Source organism: Ursus americanus, chromosome 16 (assembly GCF_024610735.1).
Source record: "Ursus americanus isolate L20-20 chromosome 16, mUrsAme1.1.p, whole genome shotgun sequence".
In the NCBI taxonomy this organism is placed as follows: domain Eukaryota; kingdom Metazoa; phylum Chordata; class Mammalia; order Carnivora; family Ursidae; genus Ursus; species Ursus americanus.
The window spans coordinates 48,071,252-48,095,712 of NC_142142.1; the positions used below are offsets into that span (position 1 = coordinate 48,071,252).

At 53.0% G+C, this 24,461-nt stretch overlaps 1 protein-coding gene across 2 annotated transcripts in view; it reads right to left on the reverse strand.

The window, feature by feature from the left end:
• Window positions 1-24,461, reverse strand: part of GRIK4 (glutamate ionotropic receptor kainate type subunit 4) — a 418,395-nt gene that overhangs the window by 298,539 nt on the left and 95,395 nt on the right. For both annotated transcript variants that reach the window (XM_045797991.2, XM_087868360.1), the window contains one exon: window positions 1,126-1,230. The gene's annotated coding sequence lies outside the window, so the exon portion shown is untranslated. The remainder of the gene's footprint in view (window positions 1-1,125; window positions 1,231-24,461) is intronic.

Below are 24,461 nucleotides of genomic sequence, written 5' to 3' on the forward strand. Positions count from 1 at the left end.
ATTCTTACCAAAATGCAAACATCATAATGACACACCTAGTCTCCCCTAGCTCTCTCCTGCCTCCGGGACCAAGGGCAAACTCCTCAGTCCAACCGGCAACCCCCTCATGACCTGGCTCCTGCTCACCTGTCCGTACCACGCAGCCCACCATACCTAATGCTCCAGCAGAGCTTGAGCCCTGACGTCCCCAAAATGCCACCTCTGTGTTGTGTGGCTTCCACGTGGGATGTGGTCTCAACCCCTGATGGCCTGGAAACGGTTTTCTGCAGGCTCACTGCATTACCTTCCTTCTGAGGCTTTCTGTGATCTCTTCCCCATACGCTGCTACCACACCTGGAACATTCCTCCTTAGGGCACAGAGCCTGCTAGGAGGATGCTGTCTGCCCATAGAATCATCAACAGTGATGCGAGGGACTGTGACAAGCACCTAAATGCTACTTGGCACATAGTAGGTGTTCTATTAATATTGGCCAAATGAATCGATGAACAGTTGGCATCCAAAAGGCATTGGCTTGGGTGTCTGGCTGGCTCAGTCAGTAGAGCATGTGACTTTTGATCTTGGGGTCATGGGTTCAAACCCCACTTTAGGGATAGTTTACTTAAAAAGGGGGGTCATTAAAAAAAAGACATTTGCTCAGTTTACACCAATATGAAATAAACTGCCAGTTGACGTGTACATTTTCTATATCTGCTGTGGTTAAAACAAATGATCTAAGGGGACATCATGGTGTGGATCTGGGCAAAGACGAATCACAGCGTGGGGAGGGAAGCAAGCATGGGCTGCTCTTTTCTGGCAAAATTTAAGTTCAAAGCAGGTATCTAAGCATGGCTTTGGCTCTCTGGGGGTCTCTGTCCCCACCTAACCAGAGCTGGGCCTCACTCCTGGACTTTTGGGAACGTGGAAGGCAGACAGTCGACACGCAGCCCTTTCCCGTGTCGACTCTCTGCCCGACTCTCTTCCCGGAGGACACTGCTCCGGATGACGCGGGGTAGCTCTGTCGATCGGGCCACACCAGCATGGAAGCCAGGCTGGAGGTGGCCCCGGATCTTACTGAGGGAACCCTCTCGATGGCCTACTCCCTTCAAAGTCCACCTCATCAGTAACAAGGGAGCAGCGATGCCTACCTCACAGGGTGATGAGCACCAGGAGAGCGGGGAACACGTTGGAATCTTCCACCTGTGTCTCCAATGCCTAGCACAGGCTGGCACATAGTAAGCACTCAAAAATATCTGTGGAAATAATGAAAGAATCCAGTCAGGTAACACGCATGGAAAAGGCTCCGGCAGCGTGAAGTCTTAACCCGTGACTTACATTTGGAACCCTTGCCCACAAGGAACCTACAATCTAGACCCCATTTCTCCGCGGCACAGGCTGTCCGGGGAAGCTCCGGCCCTCACCGTCCACGGTGGCGGGCAGCGTCTGACTGCCCACTGCCCCCTGAGCGCTGGAAGGACATGCTGCGGGGCAAGTTCCACTCTACTGCTTACCTGCCCGGGGGTGGTTTCCTCACCCAAACACCAAAAACCACTCATCCCCACTTCTTCCGAAAGAAGAACCTACTTTCCCTTCCCCCCACCCCCCAGAATCTCAGGACGGGTCAGCTTCCTCAAGCCACAGGATCCCTAATATCTCCAGACATCTCAGGCCCATGTCCACGCTTGTACTCTGAGCGCAGGTGCTGTGAGGGCAGGCCCTTCTCCCTCTCACTCACTGTCCGGCCTTCAGCACCAGGAACAGCGCCCGGCTCCCTGTGGCCACAAACAGGACTTGTGCAAGGATGCAGGAGTGTTTTTTGTTTGTTTTTGACAGAGAGAGAGAGAACACAAGCAAAGGGAGTGGGAGAGGGAGAAGTAGGCTTCCCGCCGAGCAGGGAGCCCGATGCGGGGCTCGATCCCAGGACCTTGGGATTATGACCTGAGCTGAAGGCAGACGCTTAATGGCTGAGCCACCCCAGGAGTGGTTATTTAACTCTGTGCTTATTTACGTCCTCCCTCCACAACCAGACCCTGAGCTTCTTCAGAGCAGGGGAACACCTTCTCTGTGCACGTATCTTCCCGACACACTTAGCTGTGGCGCCCACAGTGAGTAGAAGCTCAGTAAGTGTCTGTGGATCCCCAACACAGACAGCACAGCGTGCCGCCGGCTGACCATGTTCAGGCAGTGAGCATGCTGCCTGGACCCCCCGGCCCAGCTGTGCTAAACGGCCTCTCCTCTCCTGATTTGTCAGCAATCGCTCTGCCAGTCTCTCTCTCTCTCGTCCTCATAGGGCTGTTACACCATTAATCGTGATTTTCCAGGGTGGGTCCGGGAGGTGGCTGACAGCTGCCAGACGGTGTTTGGTGGCAGGGATGACAGAGGAAATCAGAGGGGCAGCCAGATTAATTACAGGTTTTCTCTCGTCTGTGGGCAACAAGATCTTGATTACTCCTCATGACGCTCCAGGCTCCTCAAGACAAATGGATGTGGGCTTCTCTGCTGTTCTGACCCCCCTGGCTGGAAGACACTCCCAGCAGCAGCCAGCAGCTTGGACGGAGTGTGTAGGGCGGCAGGGTAGGCAGGGGAGTGCCCTAGGCCCTGTGGTCTCCTTAAGGGACAATCGACCTCTGGGGCCTGCTACAGTTGGGAAGCACGTGTAAGTTTTCCATCTCCTGGGCAAGTAGTGTGATGCCAGGACCCAGGCCTGTCCCCAGAGGCAGGGACCCAGGTGTTCACAGGCTCTCGGAGATAACCTCTCTGAGCCTCACCTTCTTATTCTGTAAAATGAGGGAACTGGCCTAGATGATCTCTAAGTTCTTCTAAGTGGTGTAATTCTGCAGCTCTAGGAATTCTACTCCACGCTCACATTTACTGAATATATACTATGTGCAAAGTACTATTTCAGCCTCAGTGCTCCTCAGAAGAGCCCTGTGAGGCAGATTCTCTCACTTTCTCCACCTGTAGATGTGAAAAACAAAGGTGCTGAGGTTGAATGAAACTCGCTAAGGTCACCTGGCTGGCCAACGGGAATACCAGGCCACCGGCTCCAAGACCTGTTCTTACTCACTATTCTCTACACGTGCCTTCTGTCTGTATCCCGGAACTTGGCACACAGTTGGTACTCGAGGAAATGTTGGCATGTGATTATAATGATTATCATGATGTTGAAGAAGGGGAGTTAAATCCAAGTCGATCTAGGGCCCATCTGTACAATTTTCACATCAGGGGAAGCAAGCAACAGAGAAAGGAGTCTGAGGGTGTCCCTTGGTCAAATGATCAGCCCAAGTGTCCTCAGTTTTTAGGATTTACCATCAGGAGATCACCCAGGAGTTGGTGATGAGTTACAATGTGGCAGGTTAGCCAAAGGCGGCTTGTATTGACTTGGGAGTTGGACCCAGTCTGACTTGTCAGGATAAACTGGAGAGTGGTGGCTGGCCCCACCCAGTTCTGATACTGGGGAAGGGTATTCAGGGAGCACAGCAACCACGAGAATCTGCTAGCACCCGGGACATGTGACGAGGGATAGCTGTCCCCCATTCTTGGACACTAATGAGCAGGACATGAGGAATAACCAGTCTCTTTTCCCCTCCAAGCCACTTCCCGTGTAGATTTGAGCCTGAAGCCCACAGTCCACTTCTAAACAATTGCCCCTCACCAGGAGCCAGAGCAGACGTCCCTGGCTTCCAATCCCAGAGGCCACTCTGGGTCCTTAAGCTGGTTACCTAAGCTCTGAGAGCTCCATGTCCACAAACATGAACCATGGGCTATGGCACCTCCGTTGAAAAGCTGTTGCAATAGATTTTAGCTGTAATGCCATCAGTCAGTATGAACTTCCTTTCTTTCCTCTCTCCACCCACCCTCCCCGCCATTCAGAGCTCCCTCCAGCCCTATACACAGGCACTCGGGACCCCATCCACATTCTCTCCCAACAAGACAGCCTCCCATGCCTCTCGCCAATAATACTGCACAGCCTCTCATCCCCAAAATGCTTTTCCAAGCCAACCCCATCCCAGAAACTTTCTCTGAAGAAGTAAGTCTTCCTTCCTCACTCAGACGCAGCCTAGCAGAGGAGAAAAACCAGGGATTAGAGGTGCAGAGCTGACTTTGGACCCATCTCTTAACCTCTCTTCTAGAAAATGGGGAAATTATACTTTCACCATCTCCCTTACAGGGTTGCTAAGAGAACCAAATGAGAAAATGAGTGGAGCATTACTTCGCAGATGAGTGAAGTGCTTTCTAAGCAAAATGGTGTGTGTTGTTCTTTTCCTCTAGACTGGCCAAAGCATATAAATATACTTAATAGCACTACAGGATTTATACTTTATTCATTCCACAAATATTTCTACTGAGCGCCTACTAGCAGGCACTGCCCAGGCCCTGGAGCTTACAGTCAGGGGAGGGATATCAATCCCATATCCAGGAAGCCAGATGCCATGATTACAGACAATGAAGGAAAAGTACACGAAGCTAGAGAATGTGTGGCAGGGGGACCTCATGTGGCGGGAAGGGAAGGCTTCCCTGAGGACAAAAGGTTTGACCTGAGTTAGCCAGGTCTCTCATAGGGGACACGGTGAACAGGGAGAAGAGCCCAGACAGAGGAACGACACCGAGGAGACCCAGAGGCCTCTGTGGGTTTTAGAAATGGCAGGGAGTCCAAGAGGATGGAAAGCCGAAACATCTCCTCCATCTGTTGTATTTACATCCGGTCTCCCTCATTAGGTTCCCCCAGGCCCTGGATACAGCTCTGCATCTAAAGCCGACTGCCTCCATGAACTTCCCCCTGGAGCCAGCCACCTTCCCAGACAAGGTGAGGAGCCCACAGCATCTGGATCTCCTTTCCAGTGCAAAGCGGGTGGTTAGAGGTGAGAAGGTGGGGAGTTAATCACCGGCCTCAGTGAGCTGGGGGAGGCAGGAAGAGAATCCCAGGGTTGGTTGTGAAAGGCAAGACTGGCTTGGGATGGTGAAAAATGTCCCTGGCATTTATCTGAGGCCACCACGCTGGGCCCTGGGGGAGATGAGCTCGTAGCAGAGACCACGTGAGCTAAGGCTTTGAAATACAATTGCCCAGTGCTGGAGCTGTTGGTAACGCATTTAGAGCAGAGAGACCTTGCAGGAGTGTCCACAGAGGAATAGAGGGTGAGCAGAGAACAAGGCAGATGCAGAGAGAAACTGCTTTTTAAGGACAGCGTTTTAATTACTCCAGATAAACACAGCTCTCCCTTCCCTGCTCAGGATCTGTCTGGGTGTTAGGGAGGAGAGGGGCTGTCCTGGAGAGGCTAGGCCGTGCCCTAGAGTGAGGCTGTATGCACTGCAGCCTGCCATAAGGAGATCTGGAAAGAGCCGGCTGGGCTGGGTGGGCACTGTGTGATGCAGGAGGGAAGGGACATCAGAATTTAATGATCGGAAGCCAGGGATGGGTTACTATAGACTCACGGATGATGGTACACAGACAATCTCCACTGAGGTCAAAGCCAGAGGAAGTGCTCTGATGTTCGTGATAAAGCAGCAGGTCACAGACACCGAGCCGCGCCTTGGCCTGGCTCCATCGTGCCCAAGTGGAGACCTCACAGCCTCAGTCCTGTCCACAGTCACTTCACATACATATTAGTTTTTTGGTGTCTCTGACACCATGGTCAGAAAGCAAGGCCCTGTCCTCTTTTTCTAAGCAGCCCTCCCTAGGTGCGTGCATTCCTTGGGGAAGCCCAGGATGGGCCCCTGTGGCACCCCCAGGGGTGGAGGAGGAGTGGGGGGTGAGGAGGAGAAGCAAGCTAGATTTGGTTAAATAAAGGTGCATAACAAAGCAAGGGGGGTGCGCCAGCGTGGCTCAGATAGTTAAACAGCTGCCTTTGGCTCAGGTCGTGATCTCTGGGTCCTGGAATCGAGTCCCATGTCAGGCTCCCAGCTCAGCAGGGAGTCTTGCTTCTCCCTCTGCCTCTCCCCCTGCTCATGCTCGCTCTCTCACTCTCTCTCTGTCTCAAATGAATAAAACCTTTAAAAAAACAAAATAAAACGGCAGCAACAACAACAAAAAGAACAAAGTAAGTGGTGTCCCCTTCAAGATCAAAGGAATTGGACTTCTTCTACTGGGGTCATTCACGCTAGACACAGTCTCTGGGACTTGCCAAAGAGCCTATGAAGGGTCCACCCCCTTCCCTGCCATCCAGCTCAGTTAACACTGACGGCCATCTACTTAGGGAAGGCCTGGCACCAGGCTCTGTGAGGGGCAGAGAACAGTCACTGGCTGCTGGCCAGTTGCCCCCTGAAGAGGGTTCTAGAACAGTAGTCAGGGCAGAAAGGAGACTTGCTTTTCATTCTAAAGTGTTCTCTACTGTGTACATTTTAAGAGATTGGATTGCTTTTTCAATTAAGAAATCTACTTAATAATTTAAAAAACAATAAAGAATCCCAACTTTCTCAATGACTGGCTCCAAGACGTGGGCATGTTACTTAAGCCCCTGAGCCTGTGTTCCCCTGCTATGTACAGTGAGGCTAATAACACCTCCGGTTCAAGTGCTCAGTGAGTGACTGCTGGGCCTGCCCAGGCCCCTCGCAGACTTTCTGGGCCACTTGTCATCAGCTGCCAGAAGAGCAGCCAATCTGCTGTTCGGAGCTGACCCTGGATCCTGGTCCGAGATCACAAGCCCCTCCCAGCCACACTTCAAGCCCAACAAGCAGCTCCCCTTTGCTTCCCGCATAGCTCCTGCCCACTCCCCAGTCTACCTGCAGCTTCAGTGCTCACCTCTGAGCTCCCCACACACACACCGGGGCTCTGGCTCTTGGCTGGATCCCATGCCCTGGGCAAAAGGAGGGGTCTCGGGGGGGAGGAAGAGGAAGGAGAGACCCTTGGGGGCCGGAGGGCTGCTATGTTCAGCCAGTCTCTGAGGGGTTTAGGGACATGGAGGACACCCTGTCCAACAGCTGCCCTGGGCTTTTGCATCTGTCACAGGCCACAGAGGAGAGCACGGCTCTCATTCAGCCTGCCCAAGTCCCATCACTTTCCCTCTGCCATGGCCCGGAGAGGTCATGCAATCCACAGGGGAGGCAGGTCTGTGTATCGGAAGTCCAGGGGCACACACAGTCTCAGGGCAACCTCGGGGGAAATCCCTGACCCCCTTAGCTACGCAGGGGAGCTGTCCCCACACTGCATCCCCTGCCCAGGGACCGTGGTGAAAGGAGCACATAACATGACCATGGGAGTCCAGCTCCAACTGCCAGAAGGGGAGAGAAAGGCTGTGAGCCCTGCACCTCTACCGATGGGGCTGCTGCCACCTGGATGGGGCCCGGACACACCTCCCAGCACTTCCCAGTGTGCTGTCTGCCCTGGAAAAGGATGACATCACAAGCAGCACACTTGCGAACGCATGACGCGGGACAGTCACAGAGCAGCTTGCACAAGGCAGGGCAGCCTTCATTCACCAAATGAGAAAGAAGTGCTGGGAAGACAGAGGCAGAAAGCACGCCTGGGCCTGGACAGGTGAGCAGGATTCTTGGACAGCGTGGGCACACGTTGCTTAGGAAGGGAGACCTTCCAGCAGGGCGCCAGGAAAAGCAAGAGGTGTCCCAAGGGCAGTGACTAAACAGCTTGGCAGAGGCTCACTATCCAGAGACAGATAAGTGTTGGGGTCAGATTCTAGAAGGCCCCGAATGCCAAGGTTAAGGAGCTCAGACTTTATCGTCTAGGCAATAAAGAGCCACACTGAAAGTTTCTGGGCAAGGGAGGGTGGATCCCGGAGCTGTGCTTCCAGGAGATCAATGCGACCAAGGTGTGCCAGATGGCCTGGAGGGCAGAGAGGCCAGTGAGTGGGCACTTGGCCATCGCGGGAGGGCCCGAGATTGTGGAGGAAGCCGTCCCTGGAGGGAACGGACCGTGCGCTGTCTGAACATTAGGGTACTAGGTTTGCCCAAAGACTGGAAAAGACAGGTTCTAGGCTGTCAAGCATTGGGCAGGAGCACAGACTTCATGGGTCTCCAAGCAAAGCAGAGCCCCAGGCAGCTGCAGGGCCAGCCTCGGCAGGACATGGGACATCAAACATTCGGCAGAGCCTGGATGGGGCCCAACTGGGAGGGACTTGGTGGAAGAGTCTGGACTCAGAGTCCAAAGGTCTGCGTTCAAACCTGGCTTTGCCACTCTTCCCTGCAGGACGGTGGTGTGGTTGGGTCCTGCAGCCTCTCCGTCCCTTAGTTTTCCATAAAATGGCACAGGGTTGTTCAAAAATCAAAGGGGACAGTCTGTGTCTAAAAATGTTTTCATAACATGTAATCAGAAAGTCAGATGTACTGTATGGTGACTAACATAATATAATAAAAAATCATTAAAAAAAAAAAAAGAAAGAAAGTCAGGAAGATTTTCTTCTAGATCGATCTCTGGGGTTTCTTCATGCTTACCTCCTCCACCCCCCACCCCCAACATTTTATTCCCTGTCTTTTGTCCTAGAATAGATGTCTGACTCCCCATCTCTCAGACTGATCGAACAGATGAATGATTTATCATTGTTTTCTATAAAACACCTAGCACAATGTTTTCCACCTGGTTGGAGCTCAATAAATGTATGATTAATTAATAAAAGTGAACCTACAGAGCATGTTTTAATCCTACTCAGCATTTCCCTACTCAGTGACTCATCTTAATATCAATGCTAGAAAAAAAGGAATTAGGGTGGCAGGTTGGGATTTCTCTCCCCTGCGCACCCCCCCCCGCCCCGTCTCCATTCACAAAACTCCACATAATTCCTCCCAGAGGAAGGCAGGATAAGGCAGAGGTCAGCAGCACAAGCTTAGTGTCTGCTTCAGACCGTTCCCTGAGTCGGGGCTCTGCTTCTTTCTAGCAGTGACTCTGGGCAAGTAAGTCATCTCCCCAAACCTCAGTTTCCCCACCCACAAAATGGAGAAAATGTTAGATCTTCCTAAGGTTGCTTTCAAAGACTCCCCATGATCTCAGCTGTGTAGCTGCAAACAGCAAGCGTGCCATGCTTGCCCTGATACTGAGCTGTACTGAGAGCCGTTCCTGTGCTACTGTGACTATTGCTATTATTGTCCAGAGCCAAATCACCGTGATTTGGGGGGGGACTGGTATTTGGGTACAGATTTCCCATTAGCGTAGATGATGGTGTGTGCTTTGTGACTGCCAATAGATCAAGCTTCTCATTGCTTTCAACTGGAGAAAACACATTACGTGGAGCTCAGAAATGCCTCGACCCCCCCAAGCCAATCTAACAACCTGCTATCAAGTGGCATCTGGGGCTGGGGGCACGACGTGGATCAGTCGCCCTTATGGTGCTAACCCAGCGTTAATGGAGCAAGTGAATTACAAACAAGGCCCACCTGCTGTGCTCAGCAACAGAACCCGGCAGGAGGGTAATTGCCCGGAACTTGAGCACAGGGGACACAGCAGGCAGGGAACACATTAAACATGGGGAGGACCGACTTCCCAAGGCTTTCCTTCTCCACACAGACCCGAGGAGAAGCCAGCAGACAAGGGGACAGAAGCCAGCACACACCAGATGGGGACCACTCCGGAACTGCTGAAGAAAGGTCTTCCAGCAGACCACATCTGGCTGTCCAGCCCAGCACCCTCTCAGAGATCTGAAAGCAAGGGAAGAACATCTGGGTCAGCTCCACGCTGCCTGATATCCCTCCATGAGCTTGGATGCCAAGGATGTCTGGCATGGACAAGTGCACCACCCCCACGAAAAGGCACCCTCCTTGATACTAACCCCCACACGAGTGAGCAGGGGTGGAACAATGCCCTCACCCAAGCCGGCACAGGCCACGGTGGCATGAAGACCGTTCATCTCTTCATCCATATGCTTGGCATGCGTTTGTTAGGCACTGGTGGCAAGTGACGGAAAAGCTAATATGACATGAGACACTCTTTCAAGGAGAGAGACAGGCACAGACATCAGTCACTGGGCACAGGCTGGGCTGGGCAGTCACACAGTCAAGACACATAGCAGGGCTGCTCTCAGGCCGAGAGCTCTAGTAATGCCCAGGCCTGGTCCAGGCAAGGACCATTTGCTGGTCTTGAAGGACGCAGATACACACACACACACCCGCACCCTTCATACAGACATACACTACACACCATGTATGCACGTACATACACGCATAGCCAGGTTTTAGGCATCTAAAAGGGAGGCATGCAGCTCAAGGCTCTCATAGTCCCACCAAGATCTTAACGTGCTCCGAAGCCAAAAGGAAAGGGACAAACTCAGGTACACAGCAGAAAGCAAGCCTTGTCCGACCATCTTCACTGTCTCTCGCAGGCAAGAAAAGGTGAGCCCTTCCTCTTTCCCCCCCTCTACTGGAAAGGCTCGCCACAGACCTGAGAAGTGCCTTTACAATCAGGGACTTCCCTCTGGGCCTGGCTGCAAGGGCAGCCCTTCCTCTTCCTCCTCCTGAGAAATCAAACCATGAAAAGGGGCAGTGACATTTCGGGAGGTCATCAAAGGGGTGCCATCAGCTCTGGAAGACTGACTTCCAATCCCAGCTCCCTCATTTACTAGCCGGGGTCAAGACACTGACCTCTCAGCCTGCGCTGCCTCACCTATAAAACAGTGATGATAACAGCACCTCCTCATAGGGCCGTTGGCAGTTTTAAATGCCCAGTACAGTGCCTGGCACAGAGTTGAGCGCCCAGTAAATATATTCCAAATACAATTCACAATGGCACCCCATGCTTGCGACCTAAAGCAAAGAGCTCTACCGATTTGGGTCCACGCATTTAATTCAGCAAAGAGCACTTTCATCAGCACGATTTCATTCATTCAACGAGGATTTACTGAGCACCCAGTATGTGGAAGCGTAAGGTCTAATACGAATGCCAGTGTCCTTGTCCCTGAAGCATTTATGAATCATAAAAAAGAAACATGCCTGTGTCCTGCAGAGCTGTACACACGCACAAACACACACACACACACACACACACACACACACACACACAGAGGTATGCATGCATATATCCATATGCACATACATTTGTGCATACACACAGACACATGGGGCTCCTTGAAACCGGGCATCTATACTGAAAGTACTACCATCCACACTGTGTGACCTGGTAGTTACAACAGTCTAGGCAGGAGGGGGCACAGGAATGACTATACTCTTTCCGGACTGAGGCTCAGATAAAACAAATGTCTGGCCCAAAGGCCAGGGCAAGGGCATCCCGGGGCCTGATGTTCTTGGGCACCCACTCTGTGCCATGCGCGCACAAGTGAGTTAGCCCCTTCTGTGTGCTTCCACCATCCGGTCCCACAAAATGCCTCTGAGGCCCTAGTCAGAACCCCCCTGCGAAGACGAAGAAACAGAAACTCAGCAAGGGTAAGTCATTCTCCAAGGATCACAAAGCTAATAAGTGACGGGCCAGGATGCAAACAGTTTGTCTGACTCAGACCCGCCAGCTTCTCCCACGGGGCCAGAGAAGATTTAGTATGTGGCACAGTTCTGATTAATGGTGGCCTGTCTGGCTGCAGGCCCAGCAGCCTGGGCTCTGACCTCCCACAGAGCCTGGTGGCAGGCCTACTACGCACCCAGCAGTGAGCTCTAAAGGGCAACGCTAAGTCCTTACGGTTCCTCGGGCACTCCCTGCACGGTCCCACCTAGGAGCCTTTGCATGGGTTCTGCCCTTTGCCTAGAACATTCTTCCCCCAGAAGACTGGCACATGCCTTCACCTTCTTCTAGGCCTTGACTCAAATCCTCGTTCTACTTTTCCTTTCTTCCCAGAACACCTACCACCAATTTATTATATAATTTGCTGACTTATGATTCTTATTTATACGGATCGCCCTGACACACGCTTCCTAAAATGTAAGCTCCCCGAGAGAAAGAATTTGGTCTCCTTTGTTCCTCAGGCATCCAACGCACCTAGAGCAAACGCTGCCATACAGCCGGCACTCAATAAAGGCGCTGAACGAATAGGAGGAACCTCTGAGCAGTAAAGGGCTATTAACATGACACACTCAGAGTGCAGAGGAGGCCATGCGTATTCTGGGGAGGGGGCTGTGGCCACCAGCATTTTCCCATTTCTGGTGGGGGAAGGGCAGCCTCGGGAGCACAGGGATTGGAGGACTTCCTATTGATTACCATGATGATTCAGACACAAAGGCAGCATTAGAAGCTTCCTATTTACAATGTTCTGACAGCAAACAAGATGAAGTGAGAAGAAGGGCATCAGAGAATTTCAAGGCGTTCTTGTCCAGGATACAAGGAGAACCCAAGGCCATGTCAGAGTCCAGCGGAAGCCAGGAAGCCGGGCTCTGCTTATCAACACATCCTGAAGGGACAGAAACATGACAAAGGGACAGGATGATGGGGAGCACTCACAGCCTGGAAAGTCGAGTCAAGGAAAACCAAACTCTTGGCAAAGACAGATCCCAGAATATCGGCGCTGCAAGGGGCCTTGGAAATCACCTAGCACAGGGTCCTTAGCTCACAGATAGAAAAATGAGGCCCCGAGAGGGAAAATTACTTAATCGAGGTCAAGAATTGGTGCCAGAGGGCGCTGGATGTTATACGCAACTAATGAATCATCGAACTTTACATCGGAAACCGGGGATGTACTGTATGGTGACTAACATAATATAAAAAAAAATCATTTAAAAAAAAAAAAAAGAATTGGTGCCAGAGGGGCGCCTGGGAGGCTCAGTCGTTAAACGTCTGCCTTCAGCTCAGGTCATGATCCCAGGGTCCTGGGTTCAAGCCCCGCATTGGGCTCCCTGCTCAGCGGGAAGCCTGCTTCTCCCTCTCCCACTCCCCCTGCTGGTGTTCCCTCTCTTGCTGTGTCTCTCTCTGTCCAATAAATAGATAAAATCTCAAAAAAAAAAAAAAAAAAGATTTGGTGCCAGAGCAGGTTCTAAAACCCAAGTCTCCTGACTGCTTAGTCAACGCCCTTTTCATGTAGTACTCGCTCATTAAAAAGTTTCGGGATTTTTTTTTTTTTAAACTGTCTTCCACAAACCAGTGCTGTACGAGGTGCTGGGGACACGAGACACGATGCAGAACAGATAAACACACAGGCAGCCGTCAAATTCATCTACAAGGTGCACAGTGTTATCATGGAGGAAGTATGGCCTCGTTGCCATGGGAACACTGGGAAGGGGTCCCCATGCCACTGTCAGGGCGTCTGGACGACTCCTCAGAAGCAAGAATGTTTAAGAGGGAGTCAGCCAGAGGGAAGGGGAACGGCAGGAGGAAGAAACAGCACCAACATCCGTGGCCTGAAGGGAAGAGGAAACAGGGATCTTTCGGGATCTGAAAGCAGTGAGAAACGATGACCGGAGGGAGGCAGGACCCGGTCATCAAGGCTTTGGCAGCCATGCTAAGAGATTTGAATGTTATCCTAAGGGTGATGTGAGCCATTGAAGGATTATAAGTGAAAGAGTGACATAATCAGAATTACCTATAGAAGGATCACTCTGACTGCAACCGGAATAGTTTTGGGCTCAAGACCAGAGTCTGGGACGATCGGCTGGGTGGGTGTGGAAAGTCCTGGTGAGAGATAGGGATGACGGGAACGAATGGACAGGCAGTGCAGGGAGAGGCATGTTTGCATCTGACACCGTCTTAGGAGGTACAGCTGATGGTGATTAGACCCAGATCATGAAGAAACCGAGAGGAAGAATGACTTCCAGGCTTCTAGAATGAGCAACTGTATGGACGTTGATGCCACCCGAGAGACAGGGGCGGCCAGGTAGGGGTGGGGAATGACACCCCACCGCAGGAGAACAGAGGAACCAGCCATCAGGAGGAAGGGACAGCGAACCTCGAGATGGAAAGAGCACCTGTAGTATGTACATCAAGCAAGAAGACGAGAATAAACACCAGACCCTTGACATTCTTGCATCTAAGCTCCAAGATCACCTTTCCACTTGTCTGTGATGCTCTCAATTCAGCAGAGGCTTTGGGTAGGTATACTTCACAGCCTGTGACTTCCTTTCCAGGGGCTGACCCTCTGCTCTTCTCGAGAGGGAGAATGTTCAGGAAGGCACAGAAAGTTATTTCTCACTCCTGAAAAAAGGCAGGGCCCTGCGTATCATGCCACTTTAGCAGACACAACTGAGAGACAGCAGAGCAGTCGTAATGAAGAATACGGACACTGGCGACAAATTCCAACTCCACCAACTAGCTGTGTGATCTTGTGCAGGTTACTTAACTTCTCTGTGCCTTGTTGCCCTTATTAGGAAAACGGGGTTAAATATATGCGCCTTCTCATACAGCTGTGAAGGTTAAGTGAATTAACATTTGTTAAAGAGCTTAGAAGAGAGCTTGGCAGACAGTAAGCACTAACTATTTGTTAAATTAATAAAAATACATGCATAACATGGGGATTTAGATGCCGTCTCCAGGAACAAGATAATTGGGAGGGGGGGTGTGCAGGAAAGGGGCCCAGGAGAAAGAAGGAGCATTCTGCAGTGTGGGCTTTAAGCACTCTGGCGCTCCTCACTAGGGAAAATACTGGGCTGAGCCCAACGAATAGATTAAACGAGCTTCAGCCTCAGATCACTCGGAGAAATAATTATTCTGGGTGTGGATCTTCTTTAAGGAGTAATGTTTCCTGCGGAAACACAGCAAAGGCACCCCAAATAGCTCTGATGTATGTGGAATTTGACCAGCCTCCGTGATATCAGGGGAGGTAGTCCTGTTTTCTGTATCAGGCTCTCCTTCTAAAGCGCTGAAATTTACAGCGCATTTGCTATTCAGCTCAGCGAAAGGTGTATGAATAAAGAATAACCTGCTCAATCAACATCGCTCAGCCGCCGAGCTTGAGAAGCGACTCACTCTGCCTGTGGAAGGCGTTTGCCAAGCGCGGGGGGCGGGAGGAAAAGCCCATCCCACGAGGGCACCCTGACATTGTATTTCTACAGGCTCGTGTTCCTGCTTCTACTTCGTCACTTGCTAGTGAAAACAATACAGCCCAAACACGAGGTCACTGGCTTCCCCCGAGATCACAGGCTCCATGCCTGTGTGGCTGTCCCCATGCCCTGCTTCTGGAAAGGAAAGGAAAAATATCCGTTCATGTGTCTGCTCTCCCTCTTGCCTCCTCTCTTCCCTTCCCTTCCTTCCTGCATCTTTCTCTTCTCTCCTGTTCTTCATGACTCCTCCCTCCCAGCTGGCTACCAAAGGCCTGTGTCCAGAGCAGCCCAGGGCCTCAGGGTCCTCCGAGACACAGGGAGAAGCTCAGTTTGCATCAGTGTAGTGTCTGGGTTTTTATGAAACTTCCAGAAAAGGTAGCTCCAGCCCAGCCAGACACCTCTGACCAAGGTCCTGGACTCATGCCATTCTCAGGGACACTCGGGACCCGAAGAGCAACACTATCTCTAGGGAGGAATCCTGGTTGGTCCCCACGACGCCCCAATACAGCTTTCCTAAGCTGCTTTTCTTAGACCAGCTGGTATAAAGACCAGCCCCGGCCAAAACTGATCTGCGTAAAATCTCTTCACTCCATCGTCCAACCAACACTTCTGAGCGTCTCCTCAGGGCCACGCACTGGCCTAGGAGCCGAAAAGATCACTGTTCAACACTCCTGCCCTCATGGAGTAATACAGAGGGGCACCTAAGCTCCCCTGGAGATAGAGGTCAGAGGACGGTTCCCAGGGGAACACTGTCTAACCTGAGATGTGAAAGAGAAATAAGAAAGACATGTCCGAGAATTTTCGAGGCCTCATTATTCATGAGAGTCAAAAACCAGACTTCCCAACATCCGCCAACCACAGAATCAATAAACTGCAGTATATTCATATAATGGAACACGGCAATGAAATGAACACACTGTAACAACAGGGCTGAATCCCACAAAGAGAATGTTGAAGAAAGCCAGACACAAAAGATACATGCCGGAGGATGCCATGTCCGTGCGCTTCAGAAAGAGGCAAAGCTCATCTATTACTGGGAGTCAGGACAGTGGAGACCTTGGGGTCACGGGACCAGTGGGGGGTCTGAGTGGGTCAGCTGTGCGGTTTCTCAACCCAGCTGTTGGAATAACGGTGTGATCACTGCAAAAATTCAAAGCTGTACACTTACGATTTCATTTGTTGGTACACTGGACAGACTTCCAATAAAAAGTTAACATTTTAAAAAAGTTTTCAGGCAAATAAGAGATAAGCTGGCAAAGCAGAGATCCTGCTTGTCTTCCAAGCCCTTGGCTCCGTTCCTTCACTCTCTCTCAATCACCCAAGTGACCCTGCGCCCCTTTCAATCTGCAACGTACCTCTTACTCCACAGTCACACCGGAAAGCATCAGATTAATTAATTCATACTAAATTGTCCATGACTAAAAGCAGTTCACCAGTATTACCCCTCCCTGGGGGATTTCCTTTTTAATAAAGCAGATTTGCCTGAATTCCAAATAGTAACCCTTGCCAGGCAGGAGCAAGGAGACCTAAGCGGTGGGGTGGTGGGCCCCTCCCTAGCACCTTCAACACACCCAATGCTGTAGGACATGCTGAGGGTCTGGTTGCTTCCTGGAGCATGAGCCACAGTGGGGAGGAGGGGAGGCACCTTCTGCAGGGGGCCTGGGCTCAGCCCCAAGGTAAGGAGAGTCGGCCACAGAAATGTACCAATGGGGAGCTGGCGGACGTCATGGGCGTGTCCGTGCATGGCTTGCCAGGGACTCTGCCACTTTCTATTGCCAAAGAACAAACAGGATTTTGACCTCTCTTAATTTACATAGCTGATTGAGTGTGCTTTGGGCAGCTCTATCATGTTTCTAAGAACTACCCAAATATTTCCCTGCTTCTGAGCACGTGGGAAGTGCTAGGTTTGTGATCTCCGACAAAAATTCGGAGCAGGCAGAGCAGGAACGAGGTGCATGGTGGGGACCAGGACCTCAGGCTTCCACGGGGACAGCTGCTGGCCACACCTGGCTGCCCGCTGCTGGCCTCCCATCTTCTCAGTCCTGAAAGGAAATGAGGGACCAGGAAACAAACCCCTTGGGCTGCTCAAGGTCCCTAGGTCTCACTGGTCCTTTTTCTCCCAGGCGTGGCAGGGGCAAGGAGACTGGCGGGGGGGGGGGGGGGACAGGGAGAGGGGGAGAGAGAGAGAGAGAGAAAATTCCCTGGCAGTGGGGAATCGCCCCCTCCTGCCTACGAGGGTCTCCTGAGAGCTCTGGAGATGAAGCTTTCCCGACTCTGTTCCCAAGCCCGCTGTCTCCAGATCAGTGGGTATTCCAGACATAGCAACAGGTCCCCTGTCTGACAGACTCTGCCCTGAATAGGTCCCCAGGGGAACAAAGACTCTCTCTGAAGTGCCTCTCAGGGAAGGCAGGCTGGCAGGCCGGGAGTCTCGCACCTGGGAGGGCTCTTTCCAGAATGGCCGGGGCAGGGCCCTGCGCACAGGCTCTGCAGGGGGCTAACCAGGGCAGGACCCTTGAGGGAGGAGGAGACTCTGTGTGGCAGGTGGGGGCCTCTCTGGGCTCCCTCTGCTCCCACCTGGGAAGCAGCAGCAAAGGCCGGAAAGGAGGTGTGAATCCCACCTCCACCTTCTATGGGCTGTGGGACCTCAGGAATGGCCCTGGCACGTAGTCAGGTGTCAGCGAATGCTAGTTGTCATATTCGAGGACAACTACTCGAACCACCTTAGAAAGACAGAGACTGCCATCAAACATAGGACACAAGAGTCTACCTCTCGCCACGTATTAGGGGACTTACACGTCGGATACCACTCCACACACTTCACGTACATGATCGCTTTTCATCCTTACGAAAACTAAAAGGCGAGTCTAAGGAACCCCATTTTAGAGACGGGGTTCAGGAAGGTGCACCTGCAGCTCTGACATTACACAGCTTTCAAGTGGAAGCAACAGGATCTGAACCCACTTTCGGCCCCCTTCAGAGCCTGCACTGCCCACCACGACACTCGCTCTCCCTAACCCTCATGTGCTCACAGCTACTCAGCTGCAAAAGCGAAGAGGTTCGCAGTGGCCTTTCTGCATATCCCATGGTAGATGTTCTGCAAGTGGGGCACTTCTCCCCCCAAAAGTCTCCAAACCCAGCCATGCTTCCTTTCTGTCTCTGTGTGGCTCCCCACCAGCAAACACCACAAAGCCAGCAGAGGGGAGAGAGGTCTGCATACCCTCTCCCAGCCCCACCCCCACTGCACACCCAAACACAGCCCTTCCCCTTTCACCGAGGAAACATACCATTTCCATTTCCCTCTTTACTTAAGAAAGCTACATCAGTACAGGTTTAATGCTTAGAATTTCTCTCTCTTAAATAATAAAAGTTAACAGCCTCTCGGGTCCCCAGTTGAACCCCACCAACGACAGGTGCGGCAGCCTAACTTCAGATATGGGGTAATGTGCTGAAAACATCTAAGCCAAAGGATTTTTAGACAGATACACGCGAACACACACACACATGCATGTGTGCAGAGAGGCGCTGGGGCCATTCCAGAAGACGGTCTGCTGTCTGCTCCTCGTCGGGGCGGGTGGGGGGGGCTGCGATTCCCGAGACTGGCCCCAGAGCAGCTTTTTCTCCGATTCAGGGAGCTGTGCAAGCCCGACCTGGCTTCAGATATTTAAGCACTGTAAATTTGACAATAACGATAATTACCCTGCTGACGGCATTTCATCCTAAATGAAGGCTCAGGCCAAGAAGACTCAGAAATCAATGTCACCACACAGGCAGTGCCCTTGGCCGACGCTCCTCCTCGCCATTGCACTGGTGGTCCCGTGGGCCGCTGCTGCCCACCGCAAAAGGCAATGCACTTAGAGCCGGGGGACCGAGGTGCCACCATCTGACTGTGTCCCTGAGTGAACCAGGTGGCTTCTGGGTCTCTTCATCTGCGAAACAGTGGGCCTGCCTCACCGGTTCTATGCGAGGAAAGAAGGAAAGCACATGGGAACCCTAAGACGGTTACAGAGAGGAGCAATGAAGAAGGCATTAGCAGCGACTCACCCAACCCAGGCGTCCCTCGGCAGCAATATCCAGCAGTTAAGTGGAGCCTAGTACCCCCGTTCTCGGCACACAGAATGAAGGTGCCCGGGGTTCCCTGGAGAAAGGCCTGTTCACCATGAACACACAGAGGCCCCTGGGGGCTGCCTGTGGTAGTGCAGAGGGCTAGAGGGGCCTGGGAACCCTGAGTTCAGCTGGTGCTTCCCCCACCCCACCCCCAGGCGGGACTTGAGCACCATTCCTGAAAGACCAAAGTTCTCAGCAAGACTAACGGGGCGAAATGAGCACCAGGTGTTACATGCAACTGACAAATTACTAAAACTTACATCTGAAACTAATGATTACACTTTGTATTTACCAGTTGAATTTAAATAAGTTAAAAAAAAAAAAAAAGATGACCAGGGTAGGCAGGAGGGGGAGGGTCACTCAGGAAAGGAGGGACAAGTTTCAGACCTTTCCTGGCCTAGAGCTAACCCTGGCCGGCACAGTGAAGCCCTTGGCGATGAGCATGGAGTTCTAAGTGGCTCCCGGATTCCGAGAAGGTGTGCTGCAGCTTAAGAATACGGATGAAGACACAAAATGGAGATAAAGAGGACAGAAAGGGAGCAGCTGGGTACTGAAGCCCCACTAGGAGCTGGGTCCTTTCCATCCACTGTCTCACTTAATCCTGCTAAATCTCTACGATAGCTCTGCCATCCCAATCTTTCCAGATGCAGAAGGCTGCCGAGGGAAGGGCACGTGTCCCCACCAGCTGCATGGTAGCACATGAGAATGCTGGGCGGCAGCCGGGGGCCACCCAATTCCAAAGCCCACATCCTCCCCCCTCCCCATCAAGCTCCAAGGCTGGGGCTCCAGGCTGATGGGTCCTGCGTACCTCTTACAAGCCCAGCTAGATTCTGGGAGCTCTGGGGCGAAGAGAAATAGGAGATGGACCCTTATCCTCAAAAGAGCTTTCAGAAGAATTTGAGAGACAAGCCCAAGACTCATGAGGCAATCGTAACAATCAGCTCTAAATTAGGAGAAAATTAAGAGTTCATGGAAAGACTCATCTTCAAACTCTCTTTCATGACATCAGCAGGGAAGACCTCTCCTGACCTCATGGGTGCCCCCCCCCCCCCCGAGACCTCCGCCCTCTCTCTCTCCTCTGATGACGGGGCTGCTGAACTTACCAGTCTGGGCACATCACTTCCTGGACCCCACTAGGCTCCCATCCCACTCAGAGGCCTGGGCCCGGATAACACATCGACCCACCCTGTGCATTGATGGCCGAGCCATGCACCTGCAGCCTGGCCGTTCTAAGCGGTAGCGGCATCACCAGGGAGCTTGTGAGAAATGCCCCTCCTCAGGCTCCATTTCAGAGTCCTACTGAGTCAGAATCTGCCTTCTGACAAGGTCTCCAAGTGATTCATGAGCAGATTAAAGTTTGAAAAGTGTTCTGGAACTCCCAACAAGCCTCACAGCCAGCACTGTCAGAACTGGAAGGCATGGTGACAATGATGATGCCGGCGGCGAGAGCAGACATGACAGATGACACATTCGAGGTGCTGTCTTTGAGCTAAACCCTGTGCTCCAGGCGCTCCGTACACCTCTACCAATTCCCACACAAGCCCGGAGTGGCCGGTGCTGGGATGATTCCCATTCTGCACACAAAAGAACAGAGACAGCGACGGGCTAAGCCACCTCGTAAAGGACAAAGCTGGGACCCGGAGCCAGACCATCCAAGGCTCCGGCCCCTGCCACGCTCCTTCCTGCCCAGGTAGGTGAGAAGCAGCGTGCTTCTGCAAGAACTCGGAGGCCACCTGGGCACACATTCTCATCTTACAGAGGAAGAAGCCCGTCCAGCAAGCAAAAGGGCCCTGCCCGAGATCCCACAGCCAAGACCCCAGAGCCCTGGTCCGTGTGTTTCCCAGGAGGCTGTGCCGCCCTTCCCCAGCATTCAGTAGTGCTGCGCAAAAGGGCCTGGAGTAATTTCCACGTAGGCACAACTATTTAAATCATTAGCTCATTTTTGCTCCACACGAGATGGACTCATGAACCCTAACAGAACCTCCCTCCTGAGAGTCTCTCCCTTACCTGAAGCTCCCGAGACAGGCTCCCAGGCACCCCGAACGCAGCCCGGCGCCCGGGGAAGAGGAGTCAGGAGCTGGCTTCTCTTCGGGTGTCACGCTTTCCTGGCAGCGTGGGGAAGGGTGGAGATGGCTGCGAGCTCAGAACCCTGGCAGAAGTATTGCTTCCGAGTCTGGACTGCCCCCTCTTCCCAGTGGGCTGCCAGGAGCACACACAACCCAAGGAGAGTCTGATTCACTCTTCTCCCCCAGGCGCATTTCGATCTGTTTCAGAATCTTTCTCAGAAGAGCATCACAAAGTGGTCAGGCAGCCTTTTGCCCGAGCTAAAGAGCAGGCCCCGGGAGGCCTGGCTTGCCCACTCCCGAGGGGCTCAGCTCCCACGGTGGGGCTGAAGGGCCTTCAGCTCACCCCAGAGGCTGGCAGGAGCGGCAGCCTAGGGCCAGGGCCAGGACGGGCTGCAAAGAGCAGTGACTGCAGGCTGAGACCCTCCCAGCCACTTCACGGGCAGGGCAAGCTCTGTGGGCTCCTAGACCCCCGCTGGGAAGGGCTGCACCCCGGACCCCAACACCAGGCCACAGTGGGTACCGCAGGCTTATGATATTGGATTAATACCAGGACAGCCGGGACAGGCCCAATTAGCACAGAGGCCTCTGGCCCGGTGCAGACAAAATGTCAGGCTCCGGGGAGGGGGCAGGGGGAGACATTCCTCTGGAGTGCAAAGCGCCCCCCTCTCCTTGCAAAAGGCCAGCTCCCCAGCCGCCCAGCATGGGGGGGACGCCAGGGAGGCAAAGGTGGCTGGAGCTGTCAATACAAACAGCAATGGCCTGGCAGGGAAACTTACTTTCTGCCGGAGAGGACAACTGGGGCAGGGCGGGAGGGAAGCTGGGTTTAGTTCACACCCGCTTGAGGTGCTCTGGCCTCCTCTGCTGGGGGAGAGCGGACTGGCCAAGGGCCTGAGTACATAACCAGGTGCATATGTGGCCCAGGAGAGAGCCGCGGGGAGGCTGGCAGGTCAGGAGGAGGGCAGAGGAGAAGCAGCCGGAAGGCAGAGGGTGGAGAGCGGTCCGAGGAACAACAACGGCCTCTATTTCCTAAAGGTGTGCGCGCTCTGGAGCAACTTGGCCCCGCGTGCTCGCTACTTTAGCTCCCTGAACCCTCAAACAACCCTATGAGGTAGATGCCGTGATTGCCCCCATTTTTGAAATGAAGAAACTGAAGCTCACATAGGAAGGTGACCGGTCTGAGGCCATGCGGATATTCAGTGGTATAGACGGGATACAAACTCAGGTCATCACCCACTACCCTGAACCAGTTCTGTTCTCACCATGTGCCCCCCATGTTTCCCACCTCTCCAGATCCCCCCTACTGCCCAAAGCCCAACTCTGGGCCTCCTCCTCCATGTTGCCCTCCTTGACTCCACCCAGGCCGGAACGGCTACGGCGCCCCCGTCGGTGCCTGCACACCCGCTCTGACTGCCTTGTTCGGTGGTTATTTCATCTTCTTGATTAGACTGAGTTCCTAAGAGGGCAGGAGCCATGTTCTTCATGCTCGGTGTCCTAGCATAACGTAAGGCGTACACAGCTTGCTCAATAAATATTTAAGGAAGGAAGGGAGGGTGGGAGGGAAGAGGGATGGATCTTCTCCTGAAACTCTCTTTACTCCACATTTATTTTTCATGGTATAGGAAACAAAAACGAGAAATGAGCATGGGGCTTCTCACCCTTTCTGGAGAAGCTTCCACCCCAACAGCTGACAAGGCTGCTCTTACCCCAAGGCCCTCCTGGGTCGTGTGGCGCAGGCTTCCACAGGACCTCTGGAGCTGCTCTCTGCCGTCCTCCTCCATCCGGCGGTGACATGGACCCGTGCAGGGATGAGCTGGCAATCTCGGTGGCATCATGGGCTTCCACCCCACAAGTCCCTCTCTGTACAGGCTATATGTCGTCAGGGGGATGCTGGGAGCCTAGGTCCCAGCTTCAGAGAACCTACGGTCCCCGAGGGATGCTCTTACCCAAAGGGGCACGTGGCAGTTAGAGAGGCCCAGTGAACACCAAATAAACAGATTTTCAAGAGTCAGATTCCTTATTTCTGCCAAGGGAACGGGCAGCTGAGAGGCAGTGAGTGGTGTCAGGGGTGGCTGGGGTCTCCTGATGCCATGGACTGAAGATATATTTCTAGGGCAAGATTAATAACTCCTCCAGGCCGGGAAGAAGACAGTACTCAGATCCTCGAACAGCCTGGGCCAGAGATGTCAGATGAGGGGCCAGGAGAGGAAGACAGAGTCCACTCCCCCTCCCTCCACCTACCGGCTCGCAAAGCCTCTGAGTATCTCCCCACATCTGAGCCATCTTTGTAGCACCCCTCCGTGGAGCATGCACTCACCTCCCCCCCAGCCTTCTTTAGCACCCCTGCCGCAGGCTGCCTCCTCTTCCCCAAGGCAACACTTTTCAAAGCACTCTCACGAGCTTTGCCTCTTACCATCTCATCGTAAACATTCTAGGCCCATTTTGCAGACAAGGAGACTGAGGCTCGGGAGAATGAAGGGGCAGAGCAATTGACGTGAGCTTGGGAGTTTTCTTTGGAGTGTGCCTTGACATGTATTCTTCAAGGAGTATGTTATGACCCAAAGAATGATTTCATGCTGGAATCGGGGAGTGTGCAGCCTGATGGCGGCCGCTCTTAAGGGCCCCTCTCTGCATGTCTGGCTCGGCTGCTCCAGCAGGAACCAGTCAGGCCCTCACGCACAGCTCTAGCAGGAGCCCTCAGGCCTCAACTCGTGCTGCCTGTAGCCCAGCGGCCAAGTGGACAACAGCTATACAGACAGCTTTGCTGCAGCAGCGCCTGCCCCTCAGGACAGGTGGCCTTTCTCCCTAGGAAGTGACTTGGGCTTGGGAGCTGCCAGGCAGCCCCAGGCTGTATACAGCAGATCACGGAAGGACTGACATGGCCTCAGTTATACAAAGCAAGCAGGCAGGAGGTGAGGACAACAGGGAGGCGTCTTGGCACAGCTGGTCCTGCAGGCCTCATCCCACCGCCCATCCTGGGTCTCCTGGAGGCATAGGGCCGAGCAGGGAGCAGGAGACAGAAGAACATTCTCTAAAACTGGAGGGAGGGAGCAGAGCCCGCCTGCCCCAATACAGAGAGGCATGGAGACGGGGTTCACAGAGCCAATGCCAGCAGAGCTGGGGCTAGAACTTAGCTTTATGACTCTCAGTCCAGTGCTCTCCCTGCACCAACTGTGCGCCTTCTCCTCTGGGGAAGACCGAGAGCGAAGGTTCCCATCTCATGTCAGTGTTGTAAATGCCAAGTGTTATGATTTCTGATGAATAAAGAACTGGATTAACTTAAGCTCCATAATGTTCATTTACCGACCAATAATAGCAAAACACCAACTCTGTTCTGTCCTTGGGGGTGCAACGGTAAATAAATTGGACCACGATGCAGACGGCCACTGAGCCATACAAGCCCAGATGCACCCCCAGGACCGGCCCAGGGGCTCCCAAGATAAGATCTGCATGGAAAGGCCCACTCC